The sequence below is a fragment of the Anabrus simplex genome, chromosome 2 (assembly GCF_040414725.1).
Source record: "Anabrus simplex isolate iqAnaSimp1 chromosome 2, ASM4041472v1, whole genome shotgun sequence".
Taxonomy (NCBI): Eukaryota; Metazoa; Arthropoda; class Insecta; order Orthoptera; family Tettigoniidae; genus Anabrus; species Anabrus simplex.
Genome location: NC_090266.1, coordinates 647,970,768 through 647,985,069, shown reverse-complemented (window position 1 = coordinate 647,985,069; position 14,302 = coordinate 647,970,768). Strand labels below are relative to the sequence as shown.

The following is a 14,302-nucleotide window of genomic DNA, read 5'->3' as shown; positions in this document are numbered from 1 at the left end:
GGGCATTACCTATATGTTGTATGGATAGTGTAAGGTATGGTATTAGAGAGCGTTGGTATGGGAGAGCGTAAGATATGGTTGAGACTATTTGGACTGTTATTTCTTACAATATAGGGAGCGTTTAGATGAGGTATGGAAGAGCATTTAGATGAGAAATGAAAGAGCATTCAGATGAGGTATAGAAGATCATTATATGTAATGTGAAAAACAATATAGTACGTGTTATGCGATTCATTGTGCGAGGTATTGGTAATTTTATATGTGGCGTGGAGAATATTTGATGAGCATTAGATATAGTTGAGAGAATAGAATAGGATATAGGAAGAATTTAGCTGTATGAGAAGCTTAAAATATGGTTAGGTGTAACATTGTTTACAGTATAAGAGGGCACGAAAGGTGTTAATAGCGGATCATTAGATGTGATGTGGGAGAGGATTTGATGAGAGATGTGAAAGCATTAAATATTGCTGAGGGGTACTGGGTACTGTGTACCGGTACCTGATACAGTTCAAGTTGTACGGGGATATGAGGCGTTTAAATGCATTTTTAAGAAGAATGGTGGTTTATCTATTTAGTTCTTCCTACATCTTACTAATTACGTCCAGATACTTAAAAATATAATCAGGAATAGCCTACTAACTTCATACATCACATTGAAGTACCCTCCTGTTCTGTAACATGGAGCTCAAACATTAATACAATAATGTTTCAAAACGATGCATTGTGTATGTTCATTTCTAATACTGGAGTGAAGTAATTAAATTTATTTCATTAAAACACGGGGAACTAAGACCCGCATCGTATACACATTCTCTCGTACGTAAATATTTATTTGCTGCTTTCGATTTAGAACTAGGAAATAATACCAATTACGTACAGTTTAGTGAGGATTAAAAACATGAAATCACATTTATGTTGACATTGAATTGAACTGAATTGAATTGAATTGAATTGAATTGAATTGAATTGAATTGAATTGAATTAAGTTTATTGATGATCTACATGCCACATGTGAATAGAGTAGGATATATTACCTTGGAGAATAATGGATTCGGCCATGGAGGGTAAGAGAAGTAGAGGGAGACCTAGACAGCGATTGGTAGATGCAGTATTTAATGATTTAATAATATAATAATTTCGTGTGGCTATTTCTAGCCGAGTGCAGCCCTTGTAAGACAGACCCTCCGATGAGGGTGGGCGGCATCTGCCATGTGTAGGGAACTGCGTGTTATTGTGGTGGAGGATAGTGTTATGTGTGGTGTGTGAGTTGCAGGGGTGTTGGTGACAGCACAAACACCCAGCCCCCGGGCCATTGGAATTAACCAATGAAGGTTAAAATCCCCGACCCGGCCGGAAATCGAACCCAGGACCCTCTGAACCGAAGGCCAGTACACTGACCATTCAGCCAACGAGTCGGACAATGATTTAATGATAACAGACAAATGGAGAATTGTGAAGGAGCGTAGTTAATTCACGGAAGCTTGTTGACTGAAGGCTCAACGGCATAGCAGTCTATAATGAAGATATATGTATGTATGTATGTATGTATGTATGTATGTATGTATGTATGTATGTATGTATGTATGTTACATGCCACTGAAGCTGAAAATCCCCTTTATGTAGCTTCTACATAGAATAAGATTCATGTCTTAGAAATACCTAACTAAATTAATATAATAATTATAATAGATTTATATTAGGATTGTGCTTGTACGGATAAAAACTCGAGTTAAATTAAAACATACGTTATACACTAAATTTGAAACTGCAGCATTATTAAAATATTTTGGGCAACAATAATTTGAAAATCGTAGTAATTAAACCAATTGTTTATGATATATCCCGCTTTATGATTGAAAAAGAAGTTTACGTGTTGTCAGCCCCTTGCATACTCCTCGAGGAAGAAAATTGTTACGAACTGCTTTAGTTGTATGCTGTTGTGAAACGGTGCAGTTTAAGGGCGTTAAAAATGCCGTGCAAACAAAAGATTTGATGAACTTAGTGGTACGATGGATGGAAATTTGAAGAGTAGTTTTCTTCTTTTACTTGGCACCGACACTGATTAAATCTTAATGTGTGACGATGGAATGGGACAGTGCTAGGACAGCGAAGGAAGCGATCGTCGCTTTAATTAAGGTACGTCCCTTGCAGTTTCCTGCCGTGAAAATGAGAAACCATAAAAAAACCATCTTCAGGGCTGCTGACGGTGGGGTTCGAACCCACTATCTCACGAATGTAAGCTCACAGCTATATGATCTAAACTGCATAGCATAGTCGTTCGGTCTGAAAAGTAGTCTTTGTAAACATACTATCTCTTTTATGAATTAATTCTATAGGTTGAAATACATTATAAAGGTAGAACGGAGTCTTTATTTTCGGAACGTTGTGCGTAGTCACGGGAAAATATAATGTACAAACATGCATGAAAATATTTGAATATAATGAAGAGTTGGGCCTGGGCACTATATATTTATTTTTTTTGCTAGGGGCTTTACGTCGCACCGACAGATAGGTCTTATGGCGACGATGGAATAGGAAAGGCCTAGGAGTTGGAAGGAAGCGGCCGTGGCCTTAATTAAGGTACAACCCCAGCATTTGCCTGGTGTGAAAATGGGAAACCACGGAAAACCATCTTCAGGGCTGCCGATAGTGGGATTCGAACCTACTATCTCCCGGATGCAAGCTCACAGCCGCGCGCCTCTACGCGCACGGCCAACTCGCCCGGTGCACTATATTTTAATCCTGCACGTGCCATTGATCGATATTTTCGGCTGGAAAAGCCGCTTTTTTGATTATCATTGACATGAAGTAGTATTCTACTGAAATACATTATGAGGTCAGCTCTGGAGATGTAAGTTCCTCCTCGTTTCATCATATATTGGTCCTCATGTAGGTTACATCTTTATACGTTGTTCTCATTGGAGATAAATGTCCGACTCGTTGGCTGAATGGTCAGCGTACTAGCCTTCGGTTCAGAGGGTCCCGGGTTCGATTCCCGGCCGGATCGGGGATTTTAGCCTTCATTGGTTAATTCCAATGGCTCGGGAAATATGTGTGTGTGAGGCCTATAAGTTAATTTCATCATGTTAATTTACAATTGGTAGAATATTACATATTGTAGCAAATATCATATAAATAACTCATTAACAAATAGAAATAAAGGCTGGCTGAGTGGTTGAACAAGCCTGGAAGTTATTTATTTAAGAAATAATTTTCCGCACTGCGCATTCTCGCCTGCCACGAGGACTAGAGTCTAGTGCGGGTAGTTCTGAAATGAGTCTTACAGAAATGGCATCTTCAAGCGCTGTATCTGTATTACTTCTGTGAAGTCTCTTCGCTCGAAGATTGATGTTGAGGAAGAGGAGGGTGTTCACCTCTGTATATGCTACCAGTTCCTGTTGAAGATCACACGAAATCAACCTTTATGAAAGTGAACTTAGTTGTTGAATTGCATTCCGTGACTTCTTCCCACGTTTTTGACATTATGCTTATTCTTCAGATTCCAAATAATCGGGTGAGATTTCACTAAATCAAAAAACATATGTGTACATTTTCACTTCTTTGATAGATGATCAGAAACTCAGTCGTATTTCAATTTTCAAGCAGAAAACGCAACTTGTTTGTGCTTTGAAGACCTGCTCGGCTCTCTTCCGCTCGGTTCGGTCGGCAGTATGAACAGCGCCATCCAAATGTTTTGGTTTGTGCCGCACACGCTTCACTCCGCTCGGTCCGGTCGGCAGTATGAACAGCGCCATCCAAATGTTTTGGTTTGTGCCGCACACGCTTCACTCCGCTCGGTCCGGTCGGCAGTATGAACAGCGCCATCCAAATGTTTTGGTATGTGCCGCACACGCTTCACTCCGCTCGGTCCGGTCGGCAGTATGAACAGCGCCATCCAAATGTTTTGGTATGTGCCGCACACGCTTCACTCCGCTCGGTCCGGTCGGCAGTATGAACAGCGCCATCCAAATGTTTTGGTTTGTGCCGCACACGCTTCACTCTGTCGTCAGTGTGAACGGACCCTTACCCCACCTTCTTTCGTCGTGCCTTCCTCTTTCCGTAGCCCTTTACTTGAATACAGGCACAACATTACCACAGAATCAGGACTATTGAATTTTATATGGTATAAGAACCTCCTCTTCAGCTTGTTGTTAACTGCCTCTCAATGTAGGCTTCTTCTAATATCCACCATGTAGCTCAATTGTTACTGTCTGTATTCCCTAGTATTTCTAATGTCATAATTCAAGTGTAGCTTTGGTCTCCTGACACTGCGTCGTGATGTCCTGGGTTGCCATCTCAAACACTCAACACTCCCTCCCATTCTGTCTCGCGACATGTCGTGCCCATTTCCACTTGAGTGTAGCTATGCGCTTGATCACGTCGGTCACCCGAGTTCTTCGCCGGATTTTGTTGTTTGGTAGCCTGTCTCGAAGTGGGATCCCAGCACCCTGCATAACTCGCAATCTGTTGGCGTTGCATTGAGTTATCGAGACTGCTTCCAGACCACATGTAGTAACTGGGAGGATACAGGCATCGAATACCGTCCTCATGAGGTTAATAGTTATGTCTTCACTTTTCGGAATAAATCTAAGCTTTCCAAAAGCACTTCATCTTAGACTCACTCTCCTTGTTACTTACCTGTGATCTTTCTTCCCTAGCTTTATGGTGTGTCCGAGATACACATATTTCCTCGGCCTGCTTCATAGTTTAGCCTTCAATTATGGCGAGGATATCATCTGAGATATCACCTTGGTCCTTTGCAGATTCTTCTTCAAGCCAGTCTTCTTTGATGTTTCATCCAGATAATCGTGTAATTGTTGTGAGTCACTTGTGATCAGGATAATGTCCGCAAACAGCGGTTTAACACTTCATTGTTTTTGGTAAGTTCATTGACCTCGAATGAGTTAAATGTTGCACTGATACTCCAGTCTAGTGGCTTAATACAAAAGTTCTTTTTATCAATATGAAGAACAATCACAGACAAATACACATTTAAGTAATTAGAAGTTAATTTGCCGGGCTGAGTAGCTCAGACGGTTAAGGCGCTGGCCTTCTAACCCCAACTTGGCAGGTTCGATCCTGGCTCAGTCTGGTGGTATTTGAAGGTACTCAAATACGACAGCCCCGTGTCGGTAGATTTACTGACACGTAAAAGAACTCCTGCGGGATTAAATTCCGGCACCTCGGCGTCTCCGAAGACCTTAAAAAGTAGTTAGTGGGACGTAAAGCAAATAACATTATTCTTATTTAAGAAGTTAGTTTATTCCAGAAGCTCCGAATCTATTGTCTAGACCAGCTAATCCCTAAACGCTGATTGGGAGCATTAGTCAGAGTATTTTGCAGTGAGTAGTGTGGAACTGAACGTTTATTTGAGAAAAACTGAACAAACTATAACTGTTACATGGGAAGAAATACAAAAGTAACTTACAAACAGGTTTTTCAGCTTTACTTTTTTGTGTTTTACGAATTAATAATCACGTTTATGATGGCGAAAATGATTGGGTCACAATGAAGCCCAAACACCTGTGAAAAAAAAACTGTTCCTGCATAAAAAAGGGAGGTTGCAGAAGAGCATGGAATATGCCTCATGGACGATGCATGGTACCGGTTACAACAAACTGTGAATGAAAGGAAACATTATTTCCTATTTGATGCGTAAATCTTTATTCTTCGTTTAAATATAAGGTGCACTTGTATTCTTTATTTATGAGCTGCGATGGGCCGCTGGAACATGAACGTGGTCAGTATGAGAGTAAGCTAAATGTTTTCGATTGAGTAATACCGTAGACAAATTCCATACCAGATGTTTTTGGTCTTCAAGTGAAGTTCATAATGTGCTATATTAAGCTGGAAGGGAGAAAGAGATGACATTTTCTTCCCTCTTTCCTCAATAAATCAGGTGAGTTTAAGAATGTTTCCTTTAGGAAAGACAAAAATACACACATCTGTGCTTAATGTGTTCATTTTACTAATGGGTTCCAACCCCACTGTCGGCAGCCCTGAAGATGCTTTTTTCCGTGGTTTTCCACTTTCACACCAGGAAAATGCTGGGGCTGTACCTTAATTAAAGCCACGGACGCTTCCTCCTCACTCCTAGCCATTTCCTGTCCCATCGTAGCCGTAAGACCTACCAGTGTCGGTGCGACGCGAAGCATCTTGTAAAAGATATATGTATTACGTGAACTTCTATGCACCGCCTTGTCATTCCTTCTAAAACACGCTCCGTAGTGCTACGATATTTGGTGGAGTACGAAGAGTTGATGTAAATTATTCGTCATTTAGGGATGGGTCCATATGTACGAGTAAAATTTGTAATAAAATAATATGGGTGTAATGAACTGTACTGTGTTTTGTAGGACACTCTTTTATTTTTTGGATCTCATATTATCTACGCATTTATAAACTTTGTTGGGAACTGACAAGGGAAGTTAAAATAACCGGATTTCATAGCTGTCTCCCTCTTCAGTAGTTCACGTTGGGATAGTGAATTCGTCGAACCAACCACCGTCTCAGCGCAGCATATCAATGTGAATTGATTAACGGAATTCCCCTGGGGAGGAAGAGGTTTATTGGTACTTACTCTTTCTCTTGAATGTGTATGACTCGTACACGCTGTGACTGAAGGAAAAGATGATCCTGGGTATTAATTGAAGCTGCATCCTTGAGTGTAAACCTCTGTACTCAATATGTAATGTGTTGTTTGTGAGGCATCGCGCGCGCGTGCGTGCGTGTGTGTGTGTCTGTGTGTGTTACAACGTAGCGAATTTCTTACAACCAGATGCCCTTCCTAACGCCAACCTCATAAATGAATGGCGTGTTACATATGACAGTAGAAAGGGAGAGGGTGAAACCCGGTGCCCGTACATACCTATTCCTGTCAAATAGCACCAAGGCTTAACGTCTCCATCCGATGGACGAATCGCTATTAACAGTGTCGTATGCTCTCACTCCGTACGAATACTGTGGAGAGGATTGGAATTCAATCCAGGCTTTTGGCACGCAGTCTTTTTTTTTATTCGCTAGTGGCTTTACGTCGCACCGACACAGGTGGGTCTTATGGCGACAATAGGAGAGGAAAGGTCTAGGAGTTGGCACGCAATCTAGTGATTAGAAATTGTATATCACCACCTCTCCTATCCCGCCGGCCAACATTCTGATGGTGAATTTTTTTTTTCGAACAACGGGACACGAACCGGCTAACCACGGTATCAGACTGTAGACGCCTTAACGATCATGGCTAGCTGGAGGGCATTGGGAACTCATTTTGTATTCATGAAATATAAGTACCGTATGATATTTGGCTGCAGCGAGTGATGGGGAACTCGAAGAGCTTGTTGACGATTCTGTGGCGGCTAGTGAGCAACAACTCAACTTTGCTGTATGTTTGTTACAAAGGGACTTGAAAATAATACAGAGTTTAATGTATTCTATTTGAAGGGTTGGGTGGGGGGAACAGGAAGATGATCTCAGTGGCTTTGTTGACAGCCTACCATCATTTCAAGGAGAATGATCAGCTTCTCTTTAACTATCTTCGGTCTTCATTACGATGCCGCTTAATATACACTGACTGACAGAACAAATGCAACACCAAGGAGGAGTGGTTCGAAAGGGATGAAAGTTGGGGAAAAAACAGAGTCGGCACGGAAGAATAATTGATGTTTATTTCAAACCGATATGCAGGTTACACAATGCGCACGGCATCGACTCACTAGGATGTAGGACCACCGCGAGCGGCGATGCACGCAGAAACACGTCGAGGTACAGAGTCAATAAGAGTGCGGATGGTGTCCTGAGGGATGGTTCTCCATTCTCTGTCAACCATTTGCCACAGTTGGTCGTCCGTATGAGGCTGGGGCAGAGTTTGCAAACGGCGTCCAATGAGATCCCACACGTGTTCGATTGGTGAGCGATCCGGAGAGTACGCTGGCCACGGAAGCATCTTGTGTGGGCGGGCATTATCCTGCTGAAACAGAGCATTGGGCAGCCCCTGAAGGTACGGGAGTGCCACCGGCCGCAGCACATGCTGCACGTAGCGGTGGGCATTTAACGTGCCTTGAATACGCACTAGAGGTGACGTGGAATCATACGCAATAGCGCCCAAACCATGATGCCGCGTTGTCTAGCGGTAGGGCGCTCCACAGTTACTGCCGGATTTGACCTTTCTCCACGCCGACGCCACACTCGTCTGCGGTGACTATCACTGACAGAACAGAAGCGTGACTCATCGGAGAACACGACGTTCCGCCATTCCCTCATCCAAGTCGCTCTAGCCCGGCACCATGCCAGGCGTGCACGTCTATGCTGTGGAGTCAATGGTAGTCTTCTGAGCGGCCGCCGGGAGTGCAGGCCTCCTTCAACCAATCGACGGGAAATTGTTCTGGTCGATATTGGAACAGCCAGGGTGTCTTACACATGCTGAAGAATGGCGGTTGACGTGGCGTGCGGGGCTGCCACCGCTTGGCGGCGGATGCGCCGATCCTCGCGTGCTGACGTCACTCGGGCTGCGCCTGGACCCCTCGCACGTGCCACATGTCCCTGCGCCAACCATCTTCGCCACAGGCGCTGCACCGTGGACACATCCCTATGGGTATCGGCTGCGATTTGACGAAGCGACCAACCTACCCTTCTCAGCCCGATCACCATACCCCTCGTAAAGTCGTCTGTCTGCTGGGAATGCCTCCGTTGACGGCGGCCTGGCATTCTTAGCTATACACGTGTCCTGTGGCACACGACAACACGTTCTACAATGACTGTCGGCTGAGAAATCACGGTACGAAGTGGGCCATTCGCCAACGCCGTGTCCCATTTATCGTTCGCTACGTGCGCAGCACAGCGGCGCATTTCACATCATGAGCATACCTCAGTGACGTCAGTCTACCCTGTAATTGGCATAAAGTTCTGACCACTCCTTCTTGGTGTTGCATTTGCTCTGTCAGTCAGTGTATGTGAGATTTGATCAATATCCCTGGCCAAAGATAGGGAGTTACCCTATAGATGACGCGCCCCAACCCTTCAAGGTGATGAATTAAAAGTTTTCATGTATGTACTTCCAATATATTGTCTTTTATCACAATAAAGTCAAAAATAATGTAAGTATTGTCATGCAGTGTGTTTTCGCAGTAATACATTCCCTTCCCACCACCAGCTGTACTTGAATATTGAGACTAAAAGGAGATATTAGAGCTTAATGGGAATTAAACATTTCTGGGAAAGTTCTTTAGACAAATCGATTTCCAGACTTGTTGTCTTGTGACACTGCGTCAATTCTTTAAAAAAATCCTGATAGTTCCTGGACTGGAATTTTCAAATGAAAAATCAGAGGTGCAGGAAAAGCGTTAGCCCTTAAACCCCTGCCCAAAATTCAGATTGAACCAGGGTGACTGGAGTAAGCCGAAGAATGTAGTATACTTTCCGGCTGAATGTTCTAATCAGTTATTATAGTGCATTTCCTTATAATCCCATTCATTTACTGTTAGGATCAAACTGGGCGCACCGGGCGAGTTGGCCGTGCGCGTAGAGGCGCGCGGCTGTGAGCTTGCATCCGGGAGATAGTAGGTTCGAATCCCACTATCGGCAGCCCTGAAAATGGTTTTCCGTGGTTTCCCATTTTCACACAAGGCAAATGCTGGGGCTGTACCTTAATTAAGGCCACGGCTGGTTCCTTCCAACTCCTAGTACTTTCCTATCCCATCGTCGCCATAAGACCTATCTGTGTCGGTGCGACGTAAAGCCCCTAGTAAAAAAAACTGGGCGCATGTTTGATTTTGTAAACTACATAGAGAAAATTTCATATTGTTGAATTAAATCTGTAGCTGGTATATCTTAGACACCAAATAGGCTACATAAAGTAGAACTCCGGTAATCCGAACCCCACAAAAATGAAATATGGGATCATCCGAACGGAATCAGTGACAGGGGAATAATTAAAATCGTATCTGCAATGTAAAGAAATTATTTCATCGTACTTACAAGTGATTATTAGAACTATTGTTTAGCATAATGTAATAAAAAATACAGTACAGTACATTGTTAATTAAATTCTAGTATACTGTGGCTCTAATATAATTCAAGCAATGAAAAGGAAATGACAAATACTGTAAGCAATGTTGTATTCCTTACTGTACGCTCGTTGCCTTGTGGCTGCTGATGCTGTATACTGTATTACATGTTTCTTAGATAATCTGAACATACCACGGCCCATTAGTTTCGATAACCGGGGTCTTACTGTATTTCTTCAATGAATTTTCTATTTTGTGCTGACTGTTTATGAATGATTCCTGAGAGCAACTGACTACATTCAAAATGTAGACCACTTTCTGTACACCGGGCGAGCTGGCCGTGCGGTCAGGGCCGCGCAGCTGTGAGCTTGCATTCGGGATATTGTGGGTTCGAATCCCACTGTCGGCAGCCGTGAAGATGGTTGTCCGTGGTTTTCCATTTTCACACCAGGCTGTACCTTAATTAAGGCCACGGCCACTTCCTTCCCACTCCTAAACCTTTCCTGTCCCATCGTCGCCAAAAGACCTATCTTTTTCGGTGCGACATAAAGCAAATTGTAAAAATAAATATAAAACTTTCGGTACAGAATGTAGCTTCATTGTGTATACTGTATATCTAGTATTAGTTAAGAAACTTTTTTTTTTCCTTCGATACTTATCTACAGAATTAGTTAAACAACTATTTTTTCTTTTCCCTTTGATGGTAATATACAGTATTATTTTAAGAAACTGATTTATTTTATTAATGTTGTATTTCTCCTGTTTAATTGTTGTGATGTGATATTACCACTCCCTTAGTAAATAAATAAGTCGTAGCCGAAGGACAGGATACGCAGCTGCCAAGTGTTTAGCGGGCTAGTATTCGTAGACTCATTACGGCTGGTATTATCTCTCCAGTCCCGAGGTATCATTTATGGTAGACTTCCTGGCAAAAAAGAAAAATGAGGAAAATCTATTACATAAAAATCACCGTCAAAAAATGTGTAACTCGTCCCTCGTAGTAAAATATTTTTGGTCTTGCTGTCTAATACATCAGGTGACGGATTTGTCCTAGTGCTCTCACCACCTCAGGGACAACAGCAACTCTCTCTATCGTGATGCCAGAGGCAGGCACTTTGGGACTTTTCCCTGATCTTCTTCTGGATGTTCTCAGGACCTGAGATTGCGATATCGATCAGATATATCACTTTTGACGCTTTGTCTGTCAGTGTAATGGCAGGTTGTTTTTTACTCATTATGTCAGTCCGTACATTCCTGTTCCAGTACACTTCCCATTCCTGATTGTCGTAAACGAGTGTCAGACGCCCAATGATATCCACTGAGTAGTAGTCGTAACTTGTTAGCATGCTGTACCCGGCCAGGTTGGAGATTTTAACCTTCATTGCTTATTTCCTCTGGCTCGTAGACTGGGTGTTTGTGCCACCATCAACATTAGATTTGATTCTAGGTTGGGTCCCATCCTCGCAGATACGCAGGGTAAAATCGAAGGAACCGCACCCGGCCTCTCCGGAAGCGACATGCCATTAAATAATAATAATAATAATAATAATAATAATAATAATAATAATAATAATAATAATAATAATAATAATGTAGTATCATTATCTACAGTATTAGTTAAACAACTACTTCTTTCCCCTTTGATGTTAATATATGGTATTAGTTAAGAAACTAATTTATTTATTTATTTATTTACCTATTTTCCCTTTGATTAATATTGTATTTTTCCTGTTTAATTGTTGTGATGTGATATTAGCCACTTCCTAAGTAAATAAATAAACCGTAGTTGAAGGACAGGATATTTTTATCTTTTTATATCGTATTTATTGTATCTCTTACAGTTTACAAGGTATAAAAAGAAACAAACGAAAGTAACACAACAAACAAATCACAGACATCACTCACTCTCTTGTTACAGTATAATGTTCATTTGCCACATGTCCTTTTAATCTTTGAATAATACACTTTACATTATTTTTCTCTTACACTGTTCGTCTTGAAAATAGTCATTTCAACTAAGGGAAAGAGAAGAACACTGCACTGTTCACTGCACGATCGTTCGAATGTTATAATGCAACACTCTGGAGTTCCTTGACGTGATGTTCCTCTGTCGATGGCACACGTTTCAATCATTTGTGTTTGACATCTTTTTTTTTTTTTGCTAGGGGCTTTACGTCGCACCGACACAGAAAGGTCTTATGGCGACGATGGGATGGGAAAGGCCTAGGAGTTGGAAGGAAGCGGTCGTGGCCTTAATTAAGGTACAACCCCAGCATTTATCTGGTGTGAAAATGGGGAAACCACGGAAAACCATTTTCAGGGCTGCCGATAGTGGGATTCGAACCTACTATCTCCCGGATGCAAGCTCACAGCCGCGCGCCTCTACGCGCACGGCCAACTCGCCCGGTTTTGACATCTTTTAGAAGGCAGATGAATAAGTTCAGAGAGCACTGTTCGTCATTCTGGACATATAGAGATACCCCATGACAAGCCAAGTTCGCGAAAATTTCAAGTGCTGAGTACCGAAATCGAGTTCTAAAGCTGTTCTGTAAGTTTCATTAGGATGAGATGATCCTGTCATCCGTCTTAGCACAGAATAAATCCATTCCCAGACAACTTTGACACTTCCAAAGTTAGTAATTTTATGCCTCTGTGTGCCCACCTCCAGACATTGTTTACACTGGCTCCACGATTGAATGGTCAGCGTCTTGGCATTCGGTCCTTTGGAACCTGGATTCGACTCCCGGTCGGGTCGAGGGGTTTAAACAGCTACTTCCCTTCGCTCGGGGACTGGATGTTTGCACTCTCCCCACCATTCGTTCAATTCGCACGCAACACTATTCTCCACTATACTAACACGTAGTTTCTCATACATGGCAGATGGAAGGGTGTGTCTTACAAGGGCTGCACCAGGATAGCTAACAATAGCTGTATGAAATTAAAATATAAAATTATTATTATTCCGCCCATCCCATGGTCTACAGGTAGCGAGCCTGTCTCCTACCCGCAAGCTCCAAGTTTGATTCCCCGGCATGTCGAGGATTTCTTACTTACATCTGTAGATTTGTTCGAGGTCTACTCAGCCTACCTGAGAACAATTGAGGAGCTATTTGACGATGCGATAACGACCCTGGTCTGGAAAGACAAGAATAACGGCTGAGAGAATTCGTCACGCTGTCCACCCGTCAGCTCGTAATCTGAGGACCTTCGGACTGCGCAGCGGTCTCTTCGTAGGCCATGGTCTATCAGGGCTGCAGCGGCATGGGGTTTGTTTGACTTGTATGATGTTGTTGTTATTCATTCGGCCTCAGATAACAGAATTAATAATAGAAGTGGGTTAACACCTGCATTCTTGTCCATCCTCGAAGTGGTTGTCCGTAGATCCTACTTTAACTCCAGGAGAATACATTGCCCGAGCGAGTTAGCCGTGCGGCTGTGAGATTGCATTCGGGAGATAGTGGGTTCGAACCCCACTCTCGGCAGCCCTGAAGATGGTTTTCCGTGGTTTCCCATTTTTTACATCAGGCAGATGCTGAGACTGTGCCCTAATTAAGCCCACGGCCGCTTCCTTCCCACTCCTAGCCCTTTCCTATGCCATGGAAGCCGTAAGACACAGGCCTATCTGTGTCGGTGCGACGTAAAGCTAATTGTAAAAAAAAGAAAGCATTGAGGGTTCTCATCACACAGACTGCGGTCACTTCTTTCCCAGTTCATGAGAAATACGTGCAGCAGCGTTGAAACTAGCATTTGGTTTTCCGTAGTTTCCCATTTTCACACCAGGCAAATGCTGGGGCTGTACCTTAATTAAGGCCACGGCCGCTTCCTTCCAACTCCTATGCCTTTCCTATCCCATCGTCGCCATAAGACCTATCTGTGTCGGTGCGACGTAAAGCCCCTAGCAAAAAAAAAAACTAGCATTACCGGGTGAGTTGGCCCTGCAGTCAGGGGCACGCGGCTGTGAGCTTGCATCCGGGAGATTGTGGTTCGAATCCCACTGTCGGCAGCCCTGAAGATGGTTTTCCGTGGTTTCCCATTTTCACACCAGGCAAATGCTGGGGCTGTACATTAATTAAGGCCACGGCCGCTTCCTTCCAACGCCTAGGCCTTTCCTATCCCATCGTCGTCATAAGACCTATCTGTGTCGGTGCGACATAAAGCAACTAGCAAAAAAGAAAACTATCGCTGACACAGGTCATTGCACAGATTTAACACGTAAAGTACACTGGGTTTTGATTTCAGTGTTCGAAACTCCTTACATGATGCAGCAGGAGCAGCAACAACAGGAAAGCCAGCTGGAGCTAAGA

At 43.0% G+C, this 14,302-nt stretch overlaps 1 protein-coding gene across 5 annotated transcripts in view; it reads left to right on the top strand.

The window, feature by feature from the left end:
* The window catches only part of NfI (Nuclear factor I), a 602,168-nt gene that overhangs the window by 360,839 nt on the left and 227,027 nt on the right, over positions 1 to 14,302 (top strand). The window lies entirely within an intron of this gene.